The sequence below is a fragment of the Saccopteryx leptura genome, chromosome 1, assembly GCF_036850995.1.
Source record: "Saccopteryx leptura isolate mSacLep1 chromosome 1, mSacLep1_pri_phased_curated, whole genome shotgun sequence".
NCBI classification, from domain to species: Eukaryota; Metazoa; Chordata; class Mammalia; order Chiroptera; family Emballonuridae; genus Saccopteryx; species Saccopteryx leptura.
In genome coordinates, this window is record NC_089503.1 from 28,014,792 (window position 1) to 28,027,883 (window position 13,092).

At 48.4% G+C, this 13,092-nt stretch overlaps 1 protein-coding gene across 2 annotated transcripts in view; it reads left to right on the top strand.

Annotated features, from left to right (window-relative positions):
• ABTB2 (ankyrin repeat and BTB domain containing 2) overlaps positions 1-13,092 on the top strand; it is a 184,615-nt gene that overhangs the window by 43,073 nt on the left and 128,450 nt on the right. The window lies entirely within an intron of this gene.

The window sequence follows — 13,092 nt, forward strand, 5'->3', positions numbered from 1 at the left end:
ACCACAGTGCCCCGCACTTCTCAGGGAGTGATCCCTCACCTCACAGTACCCTCCAAGGCAGTGTTTTGCATGGTATTTTAGGAATGAGGAAATGGAACCTCTGAGAAGCTAAGTAACTTGCCCCAGGAACTGATTCCTAAATACTCACCTGATTTTTTCTACCTTGTTGTAACTCTTAGGGATTTATCTATGGTGGGGCCAGCCTCATGACCATTGATAACGTATGAATCAGACCCATAAAGCATGATGTGTCCCCAAGGAAATTACACCCTCGAATGTACATGAAAGAGCTGTGGTGTGAGATCCTAAAGAGCTGTCCTGTGAGAGCCATGGCTTTTGTTGACTGTTCAAACTCTTTTCCCTCATTATGTGATCATTGCTGAGTTCTGGATGGTGGAGATTGCCGAAGATCTGGGTTCAGGGTACATGAGATGTTGAGTTAGCCCAGAGTTTTAGGATATAGTAATAATGCAGGTTATGCATACGAGGCGGTCGGGGAAGACCTAGCAATAAATAGGTGATCTGGTTGAGAGAACACAGTTCGTCATTTCTTGGTTCTGATCTCAGCGGCGCTTTAGAGAATGACCTAGTTGCTCTGAACTTCTGTCTGTGACCCAGTGGCGGTTATCCTCTCAGTGTCCTGGGAGCCTGGGTTCTGTTGACCGGTTCTGGCAGCACCCGGAGGGAGTGTGGGTGGTTCAGGACACTGTTGTAAGGGTTCTCAGGATGCTGAGCTCTGAATGAGTGATTCATTCAGAAAGGCATGCGGGAACATCAGCCTCACACTCGGTGACCCACACTGAGTCGTGCTTGAAGTTCTGTTCCGCCTTCGTGTGTGTGTGTGTGTGTGTGTGTGTGTGTGTGTGTAACTTTTTATCATGCCATGAGCTATCATTTCTTGCTGCGTAATCAAGCTTTGATTCGGTCATTAGGCACTTTCAAGTACCTGCTATGTGTTGAACTCATTGAAGCGCTCATATAGCAGGCCCCTCTAAATATTATGAAGTAATATTTGTGTATAAAGAGAAAAAGATGACGAAAGAAAATGACTCACCTTCCAGTCTTTTCTTCTCCTAAAGCAGAAATACTTTTACTGCAGAAGGCAAGAACACAAGCAAATAATGGGATATCTTTTTAAAAACAACTCCCCAGATGTGTGGTGGGATCTATGTGTGTTGAGCTTTCTCCCCCTCCTGGGTCTGCAGTGTTGTATAATGAAATAATTAGTTCAGAGTCATGGTGCTGAGACATCGCAAATAATCATCGTACAGAAATGATTTTCTCCGGTGTGCTGGACTTAGAGAGTGGACTCTCACATTTTAGAACTTCCTTTCCCTCTAACATATTCATTGAATCCACATTATATCATTTTAATTCATTGAGATTTTGCTGACTCAACATTATTAGAAGTAAATAGAATGTGAGTTGATACTAGATAACAATATTGTGTCAATATTAACTTTGAAATGGCAGTGTTACATAGAAGAATGTCTTTCATCTTAGATGATACATGCTGAAATATTAATAAAGGAAGCCACACGTCTGCAACTTCCAAATGGTTCACCAAAAAAAAAAAAAAAAGAGAGAGAGAAAGAAAATAAATGTGGTAAAACTAACAATTGATGTATCTAGGTAAAGTGTATATGAGTACTCTTTGTATTCTCCTTTCCATTTCTCTGTAAATTTGAACATTTAAAAAAAAATTGGGAATAAAGTAAAATTGTAGTCCCTTTGTCCTCTGTCTCTGGAGGCAGAAATCATCACGCATGAAACATATTGAGATATCAGATCTTTATCGCCTCCTCTTTCCTAACTCTGCTCCGTTCTGGTCAAGCCTCGAAGCCACGGTCAAGTATGTATTTATATGATGTGCAAGATTCTTTTCTGCCAAGAAGGCAGAATCTCAACAACTGTCCTGCTGACTCGATTTCCTGGGAAGGAGGTAGGAGGTGTTACCGCCACCCCTGGTGATCCCTTCACAACTATCGAATGTTTCCAACTGTAAGGTTTTCTCCTCTAAGGAGAGAGTGTGCTGCGTGTGACAGAGACGTGGGCACGTGGGAGCAGGCTTGTCCCTCAGAGGCTTCACCATGCACGTCGGGAAGGCACTGTCAAGAATCCCCGTCCAGGCCCGTGCACGGCCCCTCGGCTGTGTGTTGTGAGCTTCTGTGGCGACCAGCTCAGCGTTTTGATTCTCAGCCAGGGGATGCAGGGGCCTCCTCTGGGCCAAGTTGCATTTAATGTGGGGCCTTCATTTAAGAGTCTGCATTTTCTTCAACCTGAGATGTATCCTCTGATGTGGTAGCCAGTTGTCCTCACTTACGTGCCATTCCAGACGTTGCTCCACAGAGTCTTAACCTCATTCAGATGTTAGGCTCATAAAGTACACTGTGAGAGACACCTGGGAACTCAGGCCAATAGGGAGTGCAGGCTCACGGTCCCATCCCGCATTCCCTCTGGGGCCTGTGTGCTTTGAAGAGAAAGGCAGTTCAAATGCCTGTTGGCAGGGCCGCTGCTGCCTCCTGGTTCGTTAAGAGCCCTCTGAAGCTGCACCACCTGGGTTCAAATCCTGGCCGTGGCACTTCCTGGGCTCGTGGCCGTGGACAAGTTTCTTGAACTCTGTCCATTTTCTCATCTGTGAAACGGGAATTATACCTACCACATAGGTCATTAGGAAGAGCATATAAGCTCTTTTAGAGGAAGTGCTTGCAACGGTGCTGGCATGTAGTTGGTTTCAGATAAGCATTTACTACCAGTATTTCTTTTCTCCTTCCAAGTGTTTTATATTGGTGCTCTTGTAAGTTAATGCGTTTAAAGTGTAACTCTGCCATAAAGGGTACACAGGGTATGCTTTAGAGTTGGCAGTTTAAAAAGAAAAATGTGTGCTCCGTTCCTCCCGTAGACAGGAAGCTTCTACACTAGGCCACTCTTGTGTTCCCTGTGATCGATGAAGATAGCCGCAGTATGGGGAGGCTGTGTTTGATCCCCGGCTAGTGTAAAGTGACACGTGCTTGGCTGGTTAATAAAAATGGAAAACGGAGTTGGAAAGGAAGCCTTTGTAAGCGGTCAGGCGGGGCTGCCCAGTGTGGCAGCGCTGGGGGTGATGGGTGCTGCTCTGAAAAGGTGCTCAGCACAGCAGGTGACATTGACACCTATTCCTGTGCCTTCCGTAGCCCTCCCCCTTGACCAGTGAAGGGAGCTGACCTCTGCCGTCTTCCCAAGCACCGTCGTTCACTGGATTGTGGGGAGCGGGAGATGCTAACTGTGCGGCCCCTCTGTTTGGTTCCTACCTGAGAAAGCGCCCTGCCCTGTAGCCTCTGACTTAAATCAAAGGCTGGAGGGACAGGCAGGTTGAGAATGAAACCCAGCAGAAATAAATCTGCCAGAGATGGGAAATTGAGTTGGAGGTATCTTATCAGGTGCCGATCTTAACCCCTGGCCTCCCAGAGGCACCAACAACCTGAGACACAGATGTACAGATATGGTTTCGCAGCCGCAGACCCCCAGAAGCCTGGAACCCCCTGGTGAATCTGTGCTGCCTTCTGGGTAACAGATCAAACTGCCAGGAATGTCCCAGCTTCCCTCTGACTGAGGCTTTGGGGACAAGGGTTCAAGAGGTCCCGTATCAGAGGGCTGAGGACCCCTGAGCATGAGCGTCTTGATTCCTGATGCTCTGAGGTATTTTCAAGGCCACAAACACTGAATCATTCAAGGGCCACAGCCCCACTGGCTGACATAAGGTGGTGACAGAAATAGCTGGCCCAGATCAACCCTTGGTCTCAAGTCTTGGTAACCTCTGGCCTGGCTGTAGCGTGAGCCCTGGCTGTGTTGGGGGGGGCGGAGGGGGTTAGCCAGCAGGCCATCTCGTACCAGAGACTTCCATGCAAGAATTCCTGCTGTCCCAGCAAAATGTCCTCAGGGGCTTTTCATCTGGTCATGGATTTGAGAGAGAAAGGTAAGTGTTTAATTTTAGTGAAGAAGCTAGGAAGAGATTAAAATGCTGTCTGTGTATTATCTGAGAATGGCTAAATGAATCATAGCACTTGGGTATGGTGACATTTATGCAGCCATTAAAGAGTACATTTTTGAAGGAAATACAAGGCCTAAGAAAATGCTAATATTGAGTCATGGTGGATGAGAAGGTAGGGACAGGAGACTCTATATGCCATGTCCAGTTCTGTAAAAACATATACATGTCGTGTATGTGGAAGTGTACCTGTTACCAGTGATTACTTCAAGGGGGCGGAAGCACACAATTTATTTTCTTTATACTTTTCCAGAGCTGCCAAAGTTTGCGTCCTGATCATGGATTCCATTAAAATGCTTTCTGATGTTAGGTGCCCTGTAGTGAGGAGAGATTGCAGACGTCTGACTCCTCAGTGATAGCTCCCTCTCTGGACCGCACACAGGGAGGGGGGATGCTGAAACGAACATGGTCACAGAGTGGCGAGGCTCAGCAGTGCAGCCCCCACCCCCGTCTCCCTCGGCGCATCGAGGCTGGCCTTCCTGCGTTGCTGGTGGATGTGACTGAACTCATTTAAGTGCATTGCTTATGCTATAGTTTTTTTGACAGGCAGGAAAAGCACACACTTCTGGATTTTAATTTTTTAAAAAATCTTGACATAGTCAAGATGAGCAGTGGGAAGATCCATTTCAGGCCCACAGGCCCCCTTCTGCCATCCCATTACCTGAAAACAGTGTGTGTGTGTGTGTGTGTGTGTGTGTGTGTGTGTGTGTGTGTGTGTACGCGTGCGCACATGCACGCACGCACGCACACACGCATGCCCGCAAACCAAAAGGGTGTAAGCAGTTACAATAGTTACAATTACAGTCCTTTAAGGGGGTTGTTGTAACTTAAAATCTCTTCTCATTGGTTACCTTTATTGAGGGTACCAAGAGTTGGAGCTAAGCCCCCTCCCCCACTTTCCTTCTTTTAAAGAAAGGATGAAAAAGCAGTGAGGAGGCATATGAGCTCTGGTGATGCCCAATTACATCTGGCAAGCCCTGGACAGAAATTAATGGGACCAGATTATTCTTCTGCGGGAGATGCCATATTGCCCAGCCTAACGATTTTACTCTTGCCATGCTGTAGATTGTCAAACAAATTAATAGCATGCTAATGGGTGCCTTTCAGGCTCCTCGTTTATATTAATGAGTTCCCCTCCATCCGATAACCAGTGATTTATAGTGCTGGAACTTGGAGCCTGGCTGTTCGGATGGTCTTTGTCACTCTTTCTGGGGTGGGGCAGCCGCCTAACAAGCTAAATGGTAGGGTTTTGTAATTGAATTCTAAAATGGAAAATGCCCGGTGTGAGAACACTACATTCTGATCATGGCTTTGGAAATTAAAAGGCCTTCAGTACGTCTCCCACTACCCAGAGCCGAATGCGGTCTGATTTGGGTTCCCACAAGTTGTGAAACAAGAGTGTGACATGATTCTTAATGCAAGAGTGTTCATGCTTAGCTGGCACAGCAGTTAGCTTCAGTGGGCTGTATAATATTGCCTCTCACATAAAACGATATTTTTAAAAGCCATAAAAGAAACCCCTTTCTTACCTTGAGAGCATCCTTCCCCTTCACCACCCCCCACCCCATCCTCACCAACCAAGGAATAGGAGGCAAAGAGTGCTGGTTTTGCACCAGGCACCATGCCTCCCTGGTTCATTCCCGTCTCATTTAATCGTCACGGTGTGTCTATGAACGAGGCAGTAATATTATTCCCATTCTACAGAGGCGAAACTAGAGCCCAAAGAGGTTAAAGATCTGACCCCAGTTCTTGGAGCTGGCTGGCAAGTGGCGGAGCCAGGGTGCCCACCTGCGCAGACACTGCTGCCTCCCAGGTCGCCGGCTCCCTCTGACTTCCCTGAAAGAGCAGGGGGCAGGATGAGGGCTCCCGCTGAGCAACCTCAACATGCCCTTGGCAGGAGGGCCCAGAGTGTGATGCTGTCAGTGCTAGTCTGGGGAAAGAAAAGCCTGTTACAAATGAAAAGGCTCATGCCCCTGAGGGCTTCAGGCAGGGTTCAGTGAGTGGCCTAAAACATCCCTTCGGGAGTGATGGGCTGGCAGGTCCCCGCGGCAGCCAGATCTGCAGGGCTGCAGCTTCCCTGGGCTTTGCAAACAACTGCCTTCATTGTTTTCCATGAGGCCTGTGCAGTCCTTCCAAACAAGGCAACCTGATCCGCTCGGAGACCTTGGCTCAAACATCACAGGAGTGTCTTACTTAAATGATTATTATTATATATATTTTTTTCACATCAATTTGGGTTCATTTTCTGTGGTCCGTGACCACCGTGTAGCCGTGTCCTAGAAGTGATCCGAAGACAGCTTATTTTTCATGAGCAGCGGTCTGGATATTTAATTGATACGCCGTTCCTGCCTCCCCGTCCAGACCCCTCAGTTCGTTCTCTTTACCAACTTCGACTTTGATGCTTTTAGTTCTTCCTCTTTTACAATCACCAGCCATTCCAGAAAAACATCTGCTAAAGAGATCCATCCTCCCGTAGTGGGAATTAAGTACATATTTCCACTTCAGACGATTTTACTTCATGTTTTCTACATTGCGCGGTGCAGGGGCTTAATGCAGACGTCCCCGAAAAGCTGCTATGAAACCTTAAGCTGCATCTTCAATCCCTCAAGCCGTTCAAGGGCCGGAATCTGAGAGAGGGTGAGGAAGTACCAAGAATAAAATTAGAACAGGAATCTTTGTTAATTGAAACACGTATGCCAGCCCACTTGTGTGTCGGAAACACTAAACTCTTGTGCTTTGAGGGACCCAAGCTGAACACTTTTTTATGGGAAGACCAGAAAGTTCAATGGCTTTTCAAAGTAATTGCTTTAAAAAAAAAAGTGATAGACCTGACCCCCCCCCCTCAAGTTTTCTTCTGTAATTTTCTATGTTTTAAAGGTAGAAATGAAGACCCGAGTTTTATGCCAAGGACACACCAGGAGTGATTGAGTCTGGTCATTAATGTTGCAGTGAAATGTGGGCATATGTATATCCGAGTGGCCACGAGTCCTGGGTTCTGGCTGCGTTTCCTATCCACCACATGTGATGTTGCGCAAGTCACTTGGCCTCTCTGAGTCTGAGTGGGATGGAAAAAAAAAATGACAATCTATCTGCTTACACTCACCTTGAAAATGCTCCAGATTGGTTTTGTCTTCATGTTAAGGTATTCCACTCTAAAGCGCATTAGAAAAAGTTAATTGGAATTTGGCTGGCGTTCTTTAAGCCGAGGCTTAAAAAGAATGTAGAAAGAAGAGCACAAGACACAAGAGGCTTCAGAGAGGCACAAGGGACCTTTGAGGAAAAGCAAATTCATTCCTAAGCTCACAGAGCACCTACCGTGTGCCAGGTACAAGGCTAACAGGTGAGGCTACGACATGAATATCTACATAGAGTGCCTTAGTGAAGTGCCATAGTCCCTCCTTATAATCCGTGGGGATACATCCCACGACCCCCAGGGGTGCCTGAAACCACCGACAACACTGATCCCTATACACAGTGTTTATTCCTGTGCATACATACCTACGCTCAAGTTTAACTTATACATTGGGCACAGTAGGAGAACAACAACAGCTAGTAATAAAACAGAGCAATCACAGCAATTAACTATAATAGAAGTCACGTGAATGTGGCATCGTTAAGTGAAATAAGTTGAACACAGTGTGTGACGCCACCGTGGTTGATCTGACAGCTGAAACAGCTGCTGAAGGGCTGGCCACAGCCTGTGCAGACACTGTGAGGACGCCGGGGAGCGGATGACTCACCTCCTGGGCAGGACAGGTCAGGGTGACGCGAGATTTCATTAGGCTACTCAGAACGGCCTGCAATGTAAAACTCATTAATTGTGTATTTCCAGAATTTTCCATGTAATAGTTTAGGACCGTCGCTGACCACAGATAACTGAAAGTGCAGGAAGCAAAACTGTGGGTACTGGGGGACTGCTATACTTTCAAAAGGTGTTTCCTTCGCCTAGTAAACCACAAATGCATAGCTAAATTGTATATGTGAAGAAAAGACTAACTTACTGAAAGTCTTCTCAATGCCCTGGCCAGTTGGCTCAGCGGTAGAGCATTGGCCTAGCGTGCGGAGGACCCGGGTTCGATTCCCGGCCAGGGCACATAGGAGAAGCGCCCATTTGCTTCTCCACCCCTCCGCCGCGCTTTCCTCTCTGTCTCTCTCTTCCCCTCCAGCAGCCGGGGCTCCATTGGAGCAAGGATGGCCCGGGCGCTGGGGATGGCTCTGTGGCCTCTGCCTCAGGCGCTAGAGTGGCTCTGGTCGCGATATGGCGACGCCCGGGATGGGCAGAGCATCGCCCCCTGGTGGGCAGAGCGTCGCCCCTGGTGGGCGTGCCGGGTGGATCCCGGTCAGGCGCATGCGAGAGTCTGGCTGTCTCTCCCTGTTTCCAGCTTCAGAAAAATGAAAAAAAAAAAAAAAAAAAAAGAAAGTCTTCTCAAAACTCATGAGTGGTGGTAAATTTTTCTAGGTCCAGAAATCCAGGGTTTTTGGCTTTTTGGGTTTTTTTTTTTAACATTTCCTTCACCACCTTGCTGTGACTGGCCTGCCTGTGTCCGGAGGACATGACTGTCCCTGCAGTCTTCTCAAACAGCAGCAGTTTATTTCCCCCACACCCTGTGGACCTTGGGCCTGATACAGGTCAGGACTCTCCCTTGCTCCATCTTGTCATTTCCAGACCATTTCTTCCTGTTTCTCCTTAAAAAGTAAAATAATACCAAAAAAACAAACAAAAAGCCAGTTTCTTTGGAGTATACAGCATTTCAGAGCATGTCGCCTGCCGTCCCCCCTCCTTTCGGGAATCTGCAGGCCACCCTGTTCCTCGGGATGGCGGCCCCGCCTCACTGCCGAGATCTCCGCCTCACTTCTGCCTCCACAGAAGCCACGGGGCCCTTGGTTCCTTTGCCACCTCACTTCCAATGGTCTTGCTCTTCATCTGATGTCCGCCACCTGATCTCAGGCTCGTACCCGGGGCCTTGTGGTGGTCAATAACTGTATCACCTCCGAAACCATCATTTTCAGCTTCTCTCTCTGGCCACCACCTCCTGTCTTTCCAGCTCAGTGCTCTTGGTCCTAACACTCAGGTGATTCCTCCATTCCAGTGGGACCGCCAACCCATGGACCCCACTGCTCATGAACACCTTCATCCTTGTCTCCCCTCCCTCCCCACCTCAGATTTCATGGCCCATTTCCTGCCTTTCACTTGTAGGCAAATCCCAACCTTAGCGAAACCCAGCTCTGCCCTCTCCACACTGCCTTCCAAGCAGCTCCTCCAGGCTGAGAGCACGTCACAACCGTGCCAACTGGGTTCCCTTTGGGTTTATGACCATATCCCCCCACGGAGCTTCTGCTTTGCCAGGCGGTTCTTCTACATTCCACAGTCAGTTCCCTCTCTGATTTTCCCACACCTCCTCTTCTCTCTGAAACCGGAACACCTACTTACGTTCTCCTCCACATTCAACTGTCTATGGTTTTATAGATCGCTGTGAAAACAGGAGCAATCCGAAAGGAATCCTCCTCCTACTTCCTTTGCCAAATTGAACGCTCTCTTGCATCGTATGCACACACTCTGCCACTCCGCCAGTGGCTGAGCTGCCTTCCTCCCGGTGGTCAGCCCGCCATTTAGACATCAGCATCGCCACCTGTCGCCTGTGCTTCTCTCATCTCTGCTGGCTTATTCTCATCAGCAGACAAATACACCATTTTATATAAGTACCATCTTTAAAAAATTGTTTTGCCTTCACCCATGCTCACTGTCCCCTCCCATTCTGTGTTCCCGTCTATGGTGAGCCCCCCAGAAAGCATTGTCTCTAGTTAGTTTTATCACATTCTCACTTCTCCTCTGTTGGGCCCACCAGCGATCAAGGTTCATCCACATGACCCCACGGAGTCGCCTTTGTTGGGGTATCAACAACTTCTCTGTTGTCAGATGCTGGTCCGTGTTCAGTTCCTCATCATACCAGATCTTTCAGAAATGGCATTTTAACTTTTATTTGGGCTGAATTTCATGTGCAAAGTGCCAAGACTAGAATAAAGAATTTCCGTGTATGTTCCATCCAGATCCCGACATGTTGACATGTACCGTGTTTGCTTTATCCTTACCTCCATCTGTCTTTCACTGTGTGTGTGCTATGCATATGTGCAAGTTTCCTTCCCTTTTCACGATGTCTTAACAACATTTGACACAGCTGGCCACTCGTTCCTCTTTGGAACAGTTCCGTGACTGGCCGCTGGGGCACCCACTCCTGCTTCGCAGTCCCTCTTGTGAATTCTTCCTCCTCCTCCTGAGGACTCAGACGGCTCTCCAGCTCTGACCGAGGACCTCGTCACCTGTGCTAATTCCCCAGGTCATTTCATTGGGTTCTGAGACTCTCACGTTCTACCTCCAGACTCTATTCCTGCCTCCGATGTCTCTCCGTCAAATGTCACATGCCCCAAATTGCAGTCCTGCTGTCCCCTTTGCAGACCCTGCATCTTGCCCCATGCCTCCCATGTCAGCAAATGACACATTCTAGTCACTTTGCCAAAAACCCAGCAGTTACCCGGGATTCTTCTTTCTTGCATCCCACATCCAATCCGTGAGCCAGCCTCTTGGCTCTGCCTTCAAAGAACCCTCATTTCCACTGCTGTTTCTCTAGCCTAAACTGCTGTCTTCCTCGACATCAGCACCCTCCTAATCCGTGTCACACCACCACTCTTGCTCCCTGAAAGACAGAGTTTGCCATGCCATTCCCGTGACCAAAGTCTTCTCGTCACACTTAGAATAAAATCCAGTGTCCTTTAGTGGCCTACAAACCCTTAGTCATCTGGCCCCTGCCTTCCTGGGGGACTCCTTGATTATCACCCCTTTTGGCTTTGTACCTACTGTTACCTTCATCCAGGTGAACCCACCAGGCATCCCCAAACTACGGCCCACAGGCCACGTACGGCCCCCTGAGGCCATTTATCCGGCCCCTGCCATACTTCCGGACGGGGCACCTCTTTCATTGGTGGTCAGTGAGAGGAGCACTGTATGTGGTGGCCCTCCAACGGTCTGAGGGAGAGTGAACTGGCCCCCTGTGTAAAAAGTTTGGGGACCCCTGACCCATCCCATCCTCCCTCACTTCGCGCAGGCCTCTGCTTCACTGCCACCTCCCCCAAGAGGTCCTCCTTCACTTTCCTATTAGAGAACCACATTCCTCTTCATCCTCTTGCTTGAATTTTCTTCATATCATGAACTATCTGCTATGTATATTTTTGCTTATTGTCCATCATGCCCCGCCCCACCCCTTCCGCTAGAATGTTAGCCTTAAGGCAGGACTTCGTTTATGTTCAACTGCCCTGGCAGATAGGAAGTGTTCCATGAAGTATTCCGTGTTCCAGTGGGGCAAAGGTAGACTGATGACTGGTCTCTTTAAAAACTTTATTGAATTTATTGGGGTTGACATTGGTTCATAAAATTATAATGACTGACTGATTTCTGAGAAGAGCAGAGATGAGTGGCCCTAGCCAGGTAGCCATGGTCCCAGACCATGACTAAAAGAGTCCTCTGGTTAGCGGGGCTGGTTTCTCGCTGAAGGCAACATTTTTACCAATTTGCAAAGTAGGAAAGATCATCTTGTACCACAAGGCATGTAGCTTCTTGCGGCTGGTTTCAAAGTTTCCAAGTAAGTCTTTGCTAAATTGTTGCCAGTCCTCTGGAGGAACACTGTGGCTTTCCCTTCCTTCATGACCAGGTAGGCAGCCAGCTGGACTGTTAGGTGAACAGCTGGAGTGGTGATGGTCCAATGGACTTGAGACCAGGTCTTGCACAGAATGCAATACCGGTTTGATTTAAGGTCTGCTTAGAGTTGCCTCCCACCTTTCTCTGTTTATTAGATCTAGAAAATAAGTGGGCTGGACTTGGGACATAGCACATTAGTATATAGAGCCTGTGTTTTAGATGTGAAAAATCAATTGAGCTTAGATTCCTAATGCATTCTTTTAAACGGTACCTTTGTATGATTTGTGTAAGTCACTTGAAAGACCTTAAAAAAACAAACAAAAAAAACCCCCCAGAACTCTAATTAGCTTCAAGTCAGGATGTTTCTTTTCAGACCATTTGGCCCAACTGAAAGCCCACTGGTGTAAAATCATATTAAAAACAACTTAAGCCTGACCAGGCGGTGGTGCAGTGGATAGAGCACCAGACTGGTGCAGTGGATAGAGCAGAGGACCCGGGTTCGAGACCCCGAGGTCGCCAGCTTGAGTGCGGGCTCATCTGGTTTGAGGAAAAGCCCACCAGCTTGAACCCAAGGTCGCTGGCTCCAGCAAGGGGTTACTCGGTCTGCTGAAGGCCCGTGGTCAAGGCACATATGAGAAAGCAATCAATGAACAACTAAGGTGTCCCAACGCACAACAAAAAACTAATGATGCTTCTCATCTCTCTCCGTTCCTGTCTGTCTGTCCCTGTCTATCCCTCTCTCTGACTCACTCTCTGTCTCTGTAAAAAATAAATAAATAAAAACAACTTAAAAACTATAGACATAGCCCTGGCCGGTTGGCTCAGCGGTAGAGCGTCGGCCTAGCGTGCGGAGGACCCGGGTTCGATTCCGGCCAGGGCACACAGGAGAAGCGCCCATTTGCTTCTCCACCCCTCCGCCGCGCTTTCCTCTCTGTCTCTCTCTTCCCCTCCCGCAGCCAAGGCTCCATTGGAGCAAAAATGGCCCGGGCCCTGGGGATGGCTCTGTGGCCTCTGCCTCAGGCGCTAGAGTGGCTCTGGTCGCAACATGGCGACGCCCAGGATGGGCAGAGCATCGCCCCCTGGTGGGCAGAGCATCGCCCCCTGGTGGGCGTGCCGGGTGGATCCCGGTCGGGCGCATGCGGGAGTCTGTCAGACTGTCTCTCCCTGTTTCCAGCTTCAGAAAAATGAAAAGGAAAAAAAAAAAAAAAATTAAAAAAACAAAAACAAAACTATAGACATAATTAAGGTCAGTTCTGTGTGCTGCCCCCAGAGAGCATGGAGCCATCTCCGTCCTAGCCTGTGAGCTTCCAGAGGAGAACAGCCAGTTTTACAGCCCCCGTGTGCCTGTGACAGAGGGTTCCTCCCCTCTGCTCCT